The 15,865-nt window shown below is 37.0% G+C and overlaps 1 pseudogene; it reads left to right on the plus strand.

The window, feature by feature from the left end:
- Positions 1-4,158: 4,158 nt before the first annotated feature.
- On the plus strand, positions 4,159-4,258 carry LOC113276733 (annotated as a pseudogene).
- Positions 4,259-15,865: the final 11,607 nt, after the last annotated feature.

Consider the following 15,865-nt stretch of genomic DNA (forward strand, 5'->3'; position numbering starts at 1 on the left):
CTTTATGGGTAATACCGTATTGTTTCATTAAAAGAGAAAACGGTCTATTACAAAAGTGTGAACCTCCATCACTAATTATAGCTCGCGGCGTACCAAAACGTGTAAGTATATTCTCTTTCAAAAACTGGACTACGACCCTGTGGTCATTCGTTCTACACGGAACCGCCTCAACCCACTTAGACACATAGTCTACAGCGACAAGTATGTAAAGATAACCAAACGAAATAGGAAATGGACCCATAAAATCAATGCCCCACACATCAAAGACCTCAATCACTAAAATAGGGTTCAAAGGCATCATATTTCTACGGGAAATGGTTCCTAACTTCTGGCAACGCTCACAAGAAACACAATGACTATGGGAATCTTTAAACAACGAAGGCCAGTAAAATCCACACTGCAAAATCTTAGCAGCAGTCTTCTTAGCACTAAAATGACCCCCACATGCATGTTCATGACAAAAGGAGATAATACTAGACTGGTCACTCTCAGATACACATCTCCTAATAATCTGGTCCGGACAATACTTAAACAGATAAGGATCGTCCCAAAGAAATGCTTAACCTCTAAAAACCTAGAACGATCTTGCTTACCCCAATGTTGAGGGGTTCGACCAGTAACAAGATAATTCACTATATTTGCATACCAAGGTGATTGGGAAACAGAGAACAATTGTTCATCAGGAAAGCTATCCCTTATAGGAAGGGAATCACTAGGGGAACTAACAACTAGCCTAGACAAGTGATCTGCTACTACATTTTCTGCACCCTTTTTGTCTCTAATGTCTGGGGAAAATTCCTGTAACAATAGGATCCATCTAATCAATCTAGGTTTGGTATCCTTCTTAGATAAAAGGTATTTCAAAGCAGCATGATCTGTATAGATTATGATCTTAGAACCTAATAGGTAGGACCTAAACTTATCCAAGGCAAACACGATGGCTAAAAGTTCCTTCTCGGTAGTTGTGTAGTTCATTTGGGCATCATTCAGAGTTTTGCTAGCATAATAAATCACATGAAGTAATTTGTTTTCTCGTTGTCCTAAAACGACGCCTATAGCATAATCTGAAGAATCACACATAATCTCAAAGGGTAGGTTCCAGTTAGGTGCCTGGACTATCGGGGCAGTAGTGAGTAAAGTTTTAAGCTTCTCAAAAGCCTCTAAACAAGCATCATCAAAGACAAACTTAACATCTTTTGCAAGCAAATTGCAAAGAGGTCTAGAAATCAAGCTAAAATCCTTAATGAATCGACGGTAAAAACCTGCATGCCCTAGGAATGACCTAATATCTTTTACGGTTTTTGGGACCTGTAAAGTCTTAATAAGGTCAACTTTGGCTTTGTCTACCTCTATACCCTTTGAAGAGACGATGTGCCCTAATACAATTCCTGATTTAACCATGAAATGGCATTTTTCCCAATTAAGCACTAAATTTTTTTCCTTACACCTAGTCAACACTAATGTCAAATGATGCAAGCACTCATCGAAAGATGAACCAAACACTGAAAAATCATCCATAAAGACCTCTAAGAACCGTTCTACCATATCAGAAAATATGCTCATCATACAACGCTGAAAAGTTGCAGGGGCATTACATAGCCCGAAAGGCATGCGTCTATACGCAAAGGTACCAAAGGGACAGGTAAAAGTGGTTTTCTCTTGGTCTTCTGGGGCAATAACGATCTGATTATAACCGGAGTAGCCATCTAAGAAGCAATAGTGACTATGTCCAGCTAATCGCTCTAGCATTTGGTCGATAAAAGGAAGGGGAAAGTGATCCTTCCTTGTGACCTTGTTCAATTTCCTATAGTCAATACACACACGCCATCCCGTGGTCACTCGGGTTGGGATTAATTCATTATTATCATTCTGGACTACAGTGATACCTGATTTCTTGGGGACAACCTGAACAGGGCTGACCCACTTACTGTCTGAAATTGGGTAAATAATACCCGCATCTAACAACTTAAGCACCTCTTTTCGAACTACCTCTTTCATGTTAGGGTTCAGTCGACGTTGCATCTCCCTAGAAGGTTTGGAGTCTTCCTCTAAATGAATCTGATGCATACACACAGTAGGACTTATACCCTTAATGTCTGCTATAGTCCACCCTAAAGCTTCCTTATTGTCTTGAAGTACATTTACTAGCCTACTTTCCTGATCACTATCCAAATTGGAAGCTACAATCACAGGTAAAGTCTCAGATGGGCCTAAAAACACATACTTTAGAGTATCGGGTAGTGGTTTAAGGTCCAACTTTGGGGGCTCTTCTAAAGAAGGAATTAGGGTAGTCTCAGAAACTGGTAACGGTTCGAACCTAGCTTTCCATCTATCAGTGTCTAACACAGGGGTAGAATCTAATAGAGCATTCACCTGTTCAATAGTGCTATCGTCGTCAAAATCTAAACCAAAATGGGATAGACAACTTTCTAATGGGTCTTCAGACAAGATGTTTGGTAATGACTCCTGAACTAAGGCTTCTATCATGTTCACCTCCTCAACACATGTGTCATCTAGCTCATGAGGTTGCTTACTGACATTAAAAATGTTCATCTCCATAGTCATATTACCAAAAGATAAACTCATCACACCATTTCGACAGTTAATGATCGCATTAGACGTAGCTAAAAATGGGCGACCTAAAATCACAGGTATCTGGTTCTCTGGGTCAGGGACAGGTTGGGTATCTAGGACCACGAAATCCACTGGATAAATAAACTTGTCGACCTCAATAAGAACATCCTCGATAACACCTCGAGGGATTTTAACAGACCTATCAGCTAACTGCAGTGTCATCTGAGTAGGTTTCATTTCACCAAGTCCTAGCTGTAAGTATGCATGGAATGGCAGTAAGTTCACACTGGCTCCTAAGTCAAGTAAAGCTTTATCTACCCGGAAGTTACCTATTGTGCAAGCAATGGTAGGATAACCTGGGTCTTTGTACTTTGGAGTTGTGGTGTTCTGAATGATTGAACTTACGTGACTAGCTAAAAAGGCTTTCTTATGGATGCTAAGTTTTCGCTTTCGCGTACACATATCCTTAAGGAACTTGGCATAAGCAGGAATTTGCCTAATTGCATCTAATAAGGGAAGGTTTATGGTAACTTGCTTAAAAACCTCCACTATGTCATTAAAGTCCGATTCCTTCTTTGTTGGTACTAATAGATGAGGAAATGGGGCTTTAGGCCTAAAATCAGACCTTTCAGGAACCGAATTCACATCATCAGAAACTTTATCAGTCTCTTCAGCTACTGGTCCTGAGAGGTGAGATCTTGAGGGGTGAACTACAGTATGTTCACTATCAGGCATGGTTACCTTATTGTCTATAACTCTACCACTTCTAAGGATCTAACAACATTCAATTGATTCGATGGTTTTGCACCTAATTCATGAACTCCTCTATGTTTGGGTAGTGTTTGACTAGGAAACTTACCTTTTTCTCTCAAAGAATCACTTATCAGACCAACCTGGGTTTTTAACTCGGAAATAGCCTGACTATTTTCTTGTCCTATCCTGTTACTAGCTTGTAGACTTTGTTCTACGGATAACTGGAATTTTGCAGTTTGCTGAGTTAACAAGGCGAGAGATTCCTCTAAACTTAGGATTTCCTTATCTGACTGATTCTGAAACTGAGCTAGTCCTGAAGGATTCTTAGTATAGCCAAAACCTGGGGGAGCATTAGAATTACTAAACTGACCTTCACTTTAGCCCTTAGACCACGAAAGGTTCGGATGGTTTCTCCAACCAGGATTATAGGTTTCTGAATATGGGTCAATCTTTTGACGGTTATCAAATCTAGTGTTATTATAAAGAGCATTGGCCTGCTCTTCAACATTCTGGACTTCCCAAAAAGGCTCCACTCTACCACTAGTCTGGCCCACTTCTAAGGCTTCTAACCTTTTTGCTATAGCAGCAATTTTGGCATCTGATTCATAGCCTCCTTCTACCCTATTAACGTTTTCTCTACTTAAAAGAATTGTTTTCTGGGGTCCCCTACTATTTTCCCATTGCTGGGTTTTCTCAGCGATTTCATTAAAAAATTCCATCGTCGCATCAACAGTTTGGTTTTCAAATCCACCAGTGCATAGAGACTCAACCATGGTCGTTGTGGAATAATCTAAACCCTCATAAAGGATCTGAACTAGCCTAACCTTTTCTAAACCATGATGAGGACACTGGGATAATAAATCATTGAACCTTTCCAAATACCTATATAAAGATTCTCCGTCTTGTTGTGAAAATGTGCATATTTGCGTCCTAATAGACGATGTTTTGTGCCTAGGAAAAAACTTATTGAAAAAGGAAGATGTAAGTTGTCCATATGTCTCAATTGACTCGGAATCCAAACTATACATCCACGACTTGGCCTTATCTTTCAGGGAAAATGGGAATAACCTAAGTTTCAAAGCATCGTCATCTAAGCCTCTAATTCTTAAAGTACTACAAATTTCCTCAAAATCCCTAACATGGTAATAATGGTTTTCATTTTCTTTCCCTAAAAATATTGGGAGCATCTGTAAGGTCCCAGGTTTCAGTTCATAGGGTGCCTCCGTTTCAGCTAACTTAATACACGAAGGACGGGTAGTCCTAGTTGGATTCAACAAAGCTTTCAAAGTTGCCATTTCTGGCGCTATCAGAGTAACAGGGATTCTCTCCTCAGTCAAAGAACGTTCAAAAACAGACTCTTCAAAAGCCGGACTTTCTAGATTAAGGTAATCGAGACGCTTCGAACTACTAGGTTTCTCTTTAACAAATCTACCTAGTGCGTCTCTTTTACGTTCAGGCATATAATAGAATTTTCTAAATTGGAAGGGTAATCAAACGTAGATCAAGGTCGACTCAACCAAATCAAACCTATTGATTTCTAGCAAACAAAAAGCATGATGGCTCCACTTAGATTGTTTCTAGACCAGCTTCTAATCCTTCGAACGGGAATTCGTTACAATTTAAGCAAACCCCTCTGGAATCAATCCGAGTTAACGTAAGTTGAATAGAGTCGAGGGAAGCTCGGTGGAGTTTTATACCCAAGGCCTCACCGGTATTACAAGGCGGCGCAGTCACGCATTCAACTTACAGAAACCGTCAAGAACTTCGAAGTATGCTTAAAAGAGTAACCAATATTTTCGAATGACTTTCCTGTTAAGCTCGTTACCCTATCGGTCTCGTTCTAGTCAAAATTTTAGGCTTAGGTTCGCGTAGGTTACGTGTTCCTAAAGCGGGCAAGAAGAGAACGGTGATGAAATCCGAACCCTTATCTTGTATGGCCGGGCCTTGCCCTTTACTAGAAAAATAAATGTTCGTATTCAGTCCTCAACATATATGCATAAAAAAGAGTCCATTAACTCGCTGACAGGGGATTCGCGAGTGTTTAGAATCTTACCTCCCGTTCCAGACGGGGGATGAATCGGTTGTAGTCGACTCGGGCCACTGACTCCGATGTCTAGTGTACGAACCCAAGGTGCAGAGACAATATCGTAATTGTCCTCCTTCTCTGCAAACAGTTTATATTTAAAGTACCCTTCCGTAGGGTAATAAAAAAAAATAATGTCCAAAAGTCCAAAAATAATAAAGAAAAATTACAAAAATAATAAACCCTAATACAGTTTTTTTTTTAAATAAAATAAACAAACCCTAAACTAAAATTGTCTAAAATAAAGTTGTCTTCTTTTCTGTTCTTTTTGCTTTAATCTTTAGCTCCAAGTCTTTATGAAATCACCAAACTCCTTGGCTCAATTTTCTTTATGATCCAGAACCTGTAGACACAAGATAAATACCCAAAAACATAAAAAAGGACAAAAATAATAAAAATAAATAAAATAAAATAAATCTAAAATCCTAAAAGCAAGTCCGCGTCGGCGGCGCCAAAAATTGATGTGATTTGTGGATAGTGGTAAAAGTGGTTCGATTCTCAGACTTGTGAAGGATATTAATTAAAATTAAATTCTAATATTAAAATAGAAAACTCACTAAAAATTATAGCAAACTCAATCAAAGATGATATCAATACTAAAAGAAACACTGAGGCTAAGATTCCACTATTTTCCAAGTTCAAAGTGATTAAACCAATACTTATATTTATGCAATTTTCTTGTTTAATTTGATTCTAAAATATTGCAACAAGTAGATTTTCAAAAGTAATAATTGTAAATACCAAGTATGAAGCATCAAAAGTCTTAAAACTAAGCATACTCCATCAAAATAGATCACAATCGCTCAAATAAAAATCATATTCAATAATAGTTCAAGGCAAATAATCATATAAGTATTGCAAATAAAAAGATAAAATAGAATATACCACTTTTTGTTAGAAAAATAGCTTCCTATATCGCCTCAGCAATGGGGTTTAGCTCCTCGTATTAATCATGATCTCAAAATATGTGTTTGTTGCTCAAAAGATGATTAAAAGAGTGAAAAGTAATAACACAGACTGTTTGCAACAGTGTATTGGTGTTGCAAAACAGCTGTTACAATGGAACTGTTACAGAAAAACTGTTGCTTTGTCGCTGATTTTAAGACCCTAGAATAAGACTGCCCTTAACAGCTTAATGTTCTTCAGCTGTTAAACAACGACACTGTTCTGCGACTGTTTACCGAGCGTCAATTTTCTTCGCGTTTTTCTTCTTCAGCAGCAGCAGCAGCAGAAACAGAGTTTGGTAAAGCTCTGATTTCTTCTTCTCTGGCTCTCCTTAGGTTCCCAAACTCTCGACACCTCTTCTATATGACCCAAGACATCTATTTATACCAAAAATACCGATTAAATCTCACCCAAATCTTCCAAAATCTCTTTCCTTCTCTTCACGGCCAAGTTGCGGCAATTTCTTGTTTTAGGATTTCTACCCGTTTCTGAGCTTTCCTTTTTATTCTAAACTCTTCCTTAGATAGATACAAATCTTTGGGAAGGTTTACAGCGCTTTAATCTCTCTAAAATTCCCTAAAACAGGTCACACACGTGACTTTCCATATTTTCTGTTGTGAGAAAAATCCGTCGATTGAGCCCAATCTAATCGATTTAAACACCCATATCAGATTCCTAGACCCGTAAGGAGTCTATCCGATGAAAATCAGAGGTTTAATCGACCTCAAACTCCTTCAAATCACGATTGCCAAAACTGTTCTTTAACTGCACTAGTTTCCCGCCAAAATCCTGGTTTTTGAATGTTGAAGATGGTTGTCCCTTATCCATAGTAGGGGTGCGATTAGAAACTTCCTGGAAATTGGATGCCCCTTGGTAATTAGGTTACCCCTTATCCAAAGTGAGAATCCGAATAGCAAATGTCCTCCGGGTGCTTCCCTATAACTTTTCGAGCCAATTTTTTCTAAAAAAGTTTATTGGCCAAAAATACCTACAAATAAATAAAACACCATAATAAGTACAAAAATGAGCCCTAAAAATATATAGAATCGAGACAAATCGGACACAAAAATGTGTCTATCAAAACCTTGTATTGTTCTATTATAGGAAACAAAAGTTCAACAATGTAACGATTTGTTGGCTTGGCAGTGTTGGGGTAAAAGAGATGTGTTGTGGTTGGATTGTCCTTCTCAAGAAAGCTCTGGCGGAATTATTTGCCTCTGGGATTCCTCTAAAGTCCAAGTTTTTGATTCACTTATAGTTCCTTACTGTATCACTTTGTTATGCAAGAGAATTTCCAATTCTTTTGAATGGATGTTCACAGGGGTTTATGCTCCTTGTGCTAATAATTCTGATGAAGTCAAACTCTTTTAGAGGGAGATGGAGGAAACTAGAGATTTATGAAATTATCCATGGGTAATTGGAGAAGAGTTTAATGAGATTTGTTTTGTTCATGAAAGATCTTTTGGTGGAGAAAATAATGTGGGTATGATAAGACTCAATAATTTTATCTCTAGGCATCAACTTTTTGATTCGTCGTTGATTGGAGCTTCTTTTACCTGGACAAATAATCAGGTTCAGAATATAAGAAGCAGGATTGATAGAATTTTGTTTTGTCCTTCTTGGTAAAGTGTTTGTCCTCGATTTTTTCAGCATGCTCTCGCACGTCCATTTTCTGATCACAATCCAATTGCTCTGGTCTGTGAAGGGGTGAAGCATTGTCCACCGTCATTCCGATGTGAGTATTATTGGTTCTCGAATCCTAATTTCATTACTTTTGTTAGAGATATGTGGAATTCTTTTGATGTTTCAGGTAATGTTGGTTTTGTCTTCTGCAAAAAACTTCAAATGCTTAAACACAAATAGAGAACTTGGAGTAAAGAGGAGTATGGCGAAGTGGACAGAAGATTAGAAGAGTTAAGAAGACATTTTTACTGATTTTTGTGTTATAGAGAATGATAATAATGCTCTCTGACACTCTATGGGAAGAAAGAACAAATGTAAGACAAGAATATTGTAATTTAACTATCATTAGAGTAGAAAAATGGAGGAGCAAAACCACTTCAAAGATTTTGAGAAGAACACAAAGTACTTCCATAGATTAGCAAATGATAGAAGAAGAGAAGTTTTATTGGATTTATAAAAGTGAATGATGTTCTTACTTATGATGAGAATGAAATCAAGAATGGCATAGTGGATTTTTTTAAAAATATTTTCCAGTCTCAACAACAAAGAACTGTTTATGTTGAAGGTATGCAGTTCAACCAAATTTCTGAGGAGGTGAATTATTGGATTGAAAAAGACATAGAAGAGGAAGAATGTATTGTTGCAATCAAATTGTTTCGACAATAAAAGGCCCCTGGGCCTGATGGCTTCCCCATTAGTTTCTACACTATCTATTATGATATTCTCAAAGTTGACTTCTTAAACATCTTAAAAGAGTTGCAAGGTAAGAGATTTCTAGGTTGGAGGTTGAAAAACACTTTCATATCTTTAATTCCTAAAACAATTATATTGAGGAGATTAAAGACTTGAGGCCATTTAGTCTTATTCATGGAGATTATAAAACTATTTTAAAGATTCTAGCAAAAAGGTTTAAACTTATTCTTCCTACAATCTTCTCACAAAAAAAATATACTTTTGTGAAGAGAAGACAAATACTTGATGGTGTTTTAACAGCAAATAAACTCATAGACTCAATAATTAGGAGTGGCAATCCAGGTGTGTTGTGTAAAATAGACTTTGAGAAAGCTTTTGATCATGTTAAATGGGATTTGTTGGATGATATGTTTAGCTTGATGGGATTTGGTAATAAATGGAGGAGTTGGATAAAATGTTGTGTAGAATATGTTAGGTTTTTTGTGCTTATTGAATAGGCGAGGGTACCCAAATATACCTACCTATAAGTCCTTTCTCCGAAAGTGATTGTCTATGGACTGAGTCGAGACAATACAACTAATCGGTTCACACTTCGTGTGATTGTCTATGGATACGAGATCGAGAGAATATAACAACGAAGTATGTTTACTTGATATAAAGGTTCGGACTTAACCAAACACAATAGGATTGCTTATCAAGTAAATAGGAATTAATGTTTGTGTAATTTACTTTAATTATAATAAAACAATAATAACGCGGAATAGAAAAATAAATGACACAGCAAGATTTTGTTAACGAGGAAACCGCAAATGCAGAAAAACCCCGGGACCTAGTCCAAAATTGAATACTCTCAGGATTAAGCCGCTACGCAAAATTACACTAACTTCGTATAGTTGAGACCAAGTAACTAACCCTATAGTTCACCTAGTTCTATCTGTATTCCCACGCCTCCGACTTATGAACAAGTCACGTACTTGGAACAATCCCTTTGGTTTGTATTCCAAACAGTAAAGGAACAAGAAATATGTTTGGTATCAACTCTATTCAACCAAGTGATATGAGTCAGACAAAGGCTCTTCCGTTTATCTCAACATAAACTCCTTCGTCGGGTCTAAATCTATCTTATGTTCAATCACCCAAAGGTAATCGTTTAAGATTAATCCAACAACACCTTTAATCCGAAGAACCGTGTTGATTCCTATCTGCTCAATTAATCAATCCAATCTACCACAAGGATAAACCGATTATTAATTGGATCTTCTTTTACCCAAACAAGTATTGTGCACACCAAAGATTATAAAACCCAATTCAGATCTTCAATAACTTCTTTGTCTTCAAATATTCTTAAATCTTCGATAAAAACCTGCACACAATCACTTGAATCTCTTGTGATCAATCACGCACAGAACGGAGTCTGTTGACAATGGATTATCACAAGATAGTCTTTAGAAATAACAACAGTCTAAAGATCCCTGTCGAAACTCTGAACTAGTTTGAGTGAAACTTATATCAGAAGAGAAGATTCTCAAGAATAAACAAACTAGGTGAAATCAGATTTCAACCACCGTTAATCAATCAAATCAATCGAAAACAATGATAAACAACAATTATCTAATTTCCCACCAACGGGTCGCGCTAGAGCTTCTCAATCCCAAAGAAGACTTTAAACTGAGCGGCCGTAAGAGATTTCACCTAATTAGATTACTCTCCTCTCCGATAGGCGTCCACACCAGTAACAAAGACAAAAGAGGAAGTCTGTTGTTACGAAGGATTAGTTTGCTAGAAAGGCAAACTTCGTTTATTTATAGACAAGGAAGTTTGGACACCAAGGAATTTCCAAAACTGAAAATATTCTCAAGATATTCATTAAAGTACAAATTCGGTTTCCATAATTCCTGGAAATGCTCTGTCCAAAAATAACGATCGAAATCTCTCGGAAAATCTAATTAGTGGATGCACATTACTAATTCAGTAATTTCCCTACAAAATGAAATTAATAACCTTAATTAAAATATTCTTAACTTACTTATGTTTCGATCCTGGGATTCTCTTCCCTTAGCCGTTAAATAATATCTTTGAACAATTACAGAAATAAACATTCACAGCACGTGTTCAAAGTTTGTCGACATCTTTACTTTGTAAGTTCTCTTTCACACTTACAACCTTGAAACCGATTTTCCACACTTCCAAACAAGTTTAGAATTGGTTCATCTGACTTTCAAGAACTATGTGATTGATCAAACCAACATTCAATCACAATCATGGGTTTAACGGTTCTACCAAAACAAGTTTCGGTTCTACCTCCATGTGAGTACTACGCATAGTCACACTAGCTTCCCAAAGATTCTGTTGACTAGGTACTAGGATCGGTTACCCAAATATATATTGCTAGGGCTGCACAAGACCCGGTCCATTTTACCTGTACCGACCCGGAACCGGAAAAACCGGACTCGTACTGAACCGGAACCGGAGTAGACGGGACAGGTACCGGTTCTTAAAACTGAGAACCGGAGTAGGCCGGTACTGGTACTGGTTCTGGGGTGAGTCCCGACCTGTCCCGGCCCATATGTCCCGGTTAATTGCAGTCGTAGATTTTTTTGGGAATCTTACATCCTGACCGTCCCTCATAGGTATAACCCTATCTCTAATTTCTATCGACTTTCATTTCAGTTTTCTTTTTTTTTTCTTCTCTGAAGAGCAGCAGTCGTTCTTCACTACCATTCATGATTCACCAGTGACCAGTCACCACCATCATCGATTCGTTAAGGTATAAACTAGGATACTTGCTCTTCTTCTTCTTCTTCTTAGATTTGTAAGTTACTTGTAACTCTCATGGGATTTGAAATCGATCATGGAATAAACTAGGGTTTGAAACTTTGAATCGTGTGATACTGGGATTTGAAATCGATTTAAACTAGGAGTAACAATTGTTTTGTTACTATTAAGAATCTAAGATTGAAATAGGGTTTGATTTGAAATTGAATTAGGGTTTGATTTGAGATTGAATTAGGGTTTTTATTTTGTGTTGACTGATTTATGTGATTCCGTGTATACCCATGTTGAGATTTGATAAGCAGTAGACATGGATATATATTAGTTTTTGTTTTTATCAATTCCATTCCCAAAATCTGTGATGTTGAGTTGAGTTATTGTATAGTTAAAATTATTTAAGCTAATTGTGTTCAGTGTCTCTGTTTCTGCCTAGTTGAATTGAGTGTCCTGTATCACCTACAATTACTTTAGTGGTGGTTCTTATGTTTTGGTGAAGCTATGTAAGAGAAATTTGGTTTATCGTTATATGGGGTTTATAAAAAAAACTATGAAAATCTAATGTACTGTTGGAACTGCTGTTTTTGATTGTTTGTTGTGAATTTCAATTTAGTTAGATTCTGAAGTATATGCAATTTATGCTATTGCTAGTGGTTGAAGATTATGTGATAACACAGCTCGGTGTGCTGGTAGTTACAAGATTTGAAGCTAGTGAAATGTTATTGGTGGGTGATTTTTCGTGTAGTTGTATTTGTTTGTATCATGTCTTTTCTGTTGTTGTGCATCCCATACCTAGGTGAATCCATGTAAAAAAGTTCATGGATTAATTTTGTTAGTTCTGTTTAATTGTTTTCATTGAAAGTATGCAATTGTGTATTTAGTATGAAATTGTGTGTTGTCTTTTTTAATTGTTTTCATTGAAAGTCAGATATGATGTTTTGATGTAGTTGTATGTGGTTAATTTTGTTAGTTCTGTTTACTTAACTTGCATTGCATCTTTGATTAATTTTGTTAGTCAGATATGCTGTTTTGAAGTCTATAAGGCTAATATACTGCATATAATGTTCTTTACTTCTCTTGCAGGCCTTTGAGGTGCTAAATGGGGAAGCGCAAAGCACCAGATGATTCCAGTAATAGCATTGTTGTTGTTCCTACACCAATTTCAACTCAAACTCCAAATACAACTGAAGTTGGATCATCCTCTCAAGCTGCATCTAACACAGATAATGGAACTGAACCTACGCCAACAAGTACAACTGAAGTTGGTGACAGCAAAAAGAAGCATGGTAAAGTGAGATCTAAAGTTTGGTTGGAGATGACCAGGATAAGTGATGTTCAAGCTGAATGTCATCATTGCAAGGGATTGTATGCTGCTGACAATGACGTACATGGAACTTCTGGATTACATAAGCATTTGAAGAGATGCCTTAAAAATCCAAACAGGAAGGTAGAGAAAGACAAGGGACAACAAACTCTATTGATGCCACCCCCAAAACCAGGTGAAGATGGTAAACTTGTTGCTCATTCTTACAGCTATGAAAAGTTAAGAAGGGATCTTGTTGAGTGGATAATCAGGGATGAAATAGGTTTTAGAGCAGTAGAAGGGTCAGGTTTTGTGGCAATGATGCAGGTGGCAGAGCCTAGATTCAAGGTTCCAGGGCGTATGACAATTTATAGGGATGTATTGAAGATGTATGTACAAGAGAAGAATAGCCTAAAAACTTATTTCTTGACATCTAAGCAGAGGGTATCTTTGACAACGGACACATGGACATCACCAAATAATTATAACTATATTTGTGTAACCGTTCATTATGTTGATCAGAACTGGAAGCTACAAAAGATAATACTCATGTTCTGCCAAGTTGAAGGTCATACTGGTAATGCAATCGGTGAGAAGCTGGTGAATTGTTTGAAGGATTGGGATTCTCTTCTAAAAGAAGCTTGATGTAAACTCCGTGTCAGTGCAGCCAGTGCCATTGTTCGATAACTCCCCCATCCTTTGCAAGGATTTCTTTTCATTTCTTGTCGCAGACTTATGGAAATGTTGTTTTTAGTACTATGTTTTAATGTTGAACTTTGAACTTAAAGTGTGATACACTTATTCTGTGATGTTTTAAACCTTTGTTATTTTGAACTTTGTAATGTTGAACTTAGTCTTAGACTCTTAGTCTTAGGTTGTTACTTTACTGTGTGTGTTAAAATTCAGGTAAAAAACCGGTACCGGAGTGGAACCGGACCGGTCTTACCGGGACAGTACAAGTCCAGGTACAGGTACAGGTCCTCAAATTGAAGAACCGGTCAACTCCGTGTACAGGTACCGGTTCCAACAGAAAACCGGACTGTACCGGCTCATGTGCATCTCTATATATGGTATCTAACTTATATGTGTTGCACATGTCCATAGGATCGGTTCCCCTTTCTGTTATAAACCTTGTTTCACCCTATACAAGGATCGGTTCCCCTTGATGTACTTCACCCCTTACAAGGATCGGTTCCCTTTCCCTTACTAGGATCGGTTCCCTTTCCCTTACTAGGATCGGTTCTCTTTCCCTAAGGCAGACATAATCAGATCATACCACCGGTGATTACTTAAGATTAGTTTTACTAATACAAGTTATACCAATACATAATTCAGGACTTTGTGAATGGTTCTACCAAGAAAACAACAATTTGTGAGCGGTTATACTCTATCACACATATTGGTTGTTCATAAAATATGCAATGAATAACAAAACCCATAACTCCTGGCAATTTCCTTTTCGGTCCACAAACAAGTTTATGAACTTACTTCCTTAGAACACATACAAACATTGTTCCCTAGGATGAAATCCTCACCTCATACCCATACCATAATCACAATAGCATTCAAATGATTATGGTGATGTCTTATCTACAAAGTTTAATGGTTAAGAAATAAACCTCGTATTGTATTCCTTAATACTATGTCTATCTAGAGTTCATATATACTTCGCAGTTATGTTTTCAATATGCACGACTTGAAATATAGGTTAGGGAATGAAATAGTTCAAGTCAAATATCACTAACCTCAAGTGGAAGGATGATTGTTGTCGTTGTATCTCCTTGCTTCTTCACATCTTCAAGACTTCGCAATACTTGTAATGTCTCATATCTTAATGCTTTCAAGCTAACCTATACGAAGTTTAACTCTAGTACATAATCAAGCGACTCTTAACATGAGTTTTGATTCACTAAAATATGACAACCAAACTTGACATACCAACGTTTGGTGGGTTCAACAGAGCAATACTCTAACACTTATGAATGGAAGTGCAACTATTTACTTTAAGGCAAAGAAGTATTAGGCAAGATGACCCAAATTCACCATTTTTATTCCTTTTTAGTAGGTGAAGAATTAAATTTCAGGATAAAAAAGTCTCAAGAAGAATGATTGATTTCTCGTTTTCAAACTAAAAGTGATGGCATTGTGGTTAGTTATTTGCAATTTGAAGATGACACACTTATTTTCCTTGATGCAGATGTAGAGCAAGTTAAAAATTTGAGATTAATTCTTCTTTCCTTTGAGATGTTAACAGGTCTGAAGATAAATTTTGCAAAGAGTAAAAGCTTTGGTGTTGGATTTGATGGTTATTTAACTGTATTTTCCTCCATTCTTGGTTGTTACAGTGGTGTTTTTCCAACCATATATTTAGGTTGCCTCTTGGTGATAAATGTAGAGGGGTTGCAAAATGGGACAAAATTATTGATAAATTCATTGCAAGACTGGCAGGCTGGAAGAAATCTTTACTCTCAAGAGAAGGTATGATTACTTTGATCAATAGTGTTCTAGCTAGCCTTCCTAGTTACTACATGTCACTTTTGAGATTCCTGATTCATTCATAACGAAACTATAAAAAATAATGAGAGACTTTTTATGGAATCATAACAAAGGAAGAAAGAAACAACATTTGGTTAAATGGAGAGCTCTATGTAGAAGAAAAAAACATGGTGATCTTGGTATTAAAAATTTAAAACAGGCAAATCAAGCACTTTTAGCAAAATGGACTTGGAGGTTTGCATCTGAAGATGAATCTCTTTAAAAGTCTATTGTCTCTGAAAAGTATGGGCATGATGAAGTTCACTGGATTCCTGAAACCCCTAAGTGCACTTATGGGAGATCAGTGTGGAGAGCCATAATAAAGTGCAAATCTCCGGTTTTGAGATTTGTTAAATTCAAAGTTAACAATGGTGTTACTGTCAGATTTTGGGATGATAATTGGTTGTATGAATCAAAACTTGCTATCCTAATCTGTATGCATTATCCAACGCTAAGCATCTTACAGTGGCAGAATCTGCAATTCAATTGGTCCATCACATTCTTGGAATCTTCAAACTCCAACAAGA

The sequence above is a fragment of the Papaver somniferum genome, chromosome 4 (genome assembly GCF_003573695.1).
Source record: "Papaver somniferum cultivar HN1 chromosome 4, ASM357369v1, whole genome shotgun sequence".
NCBI classification, from domain to species: domain Eukaryota; kingdom Viridiplantae; phylum Streptophyta; class Magnoliopsida; order Ranunculales; family Papaveraceae; genus Papaver; species Papaver somniferum.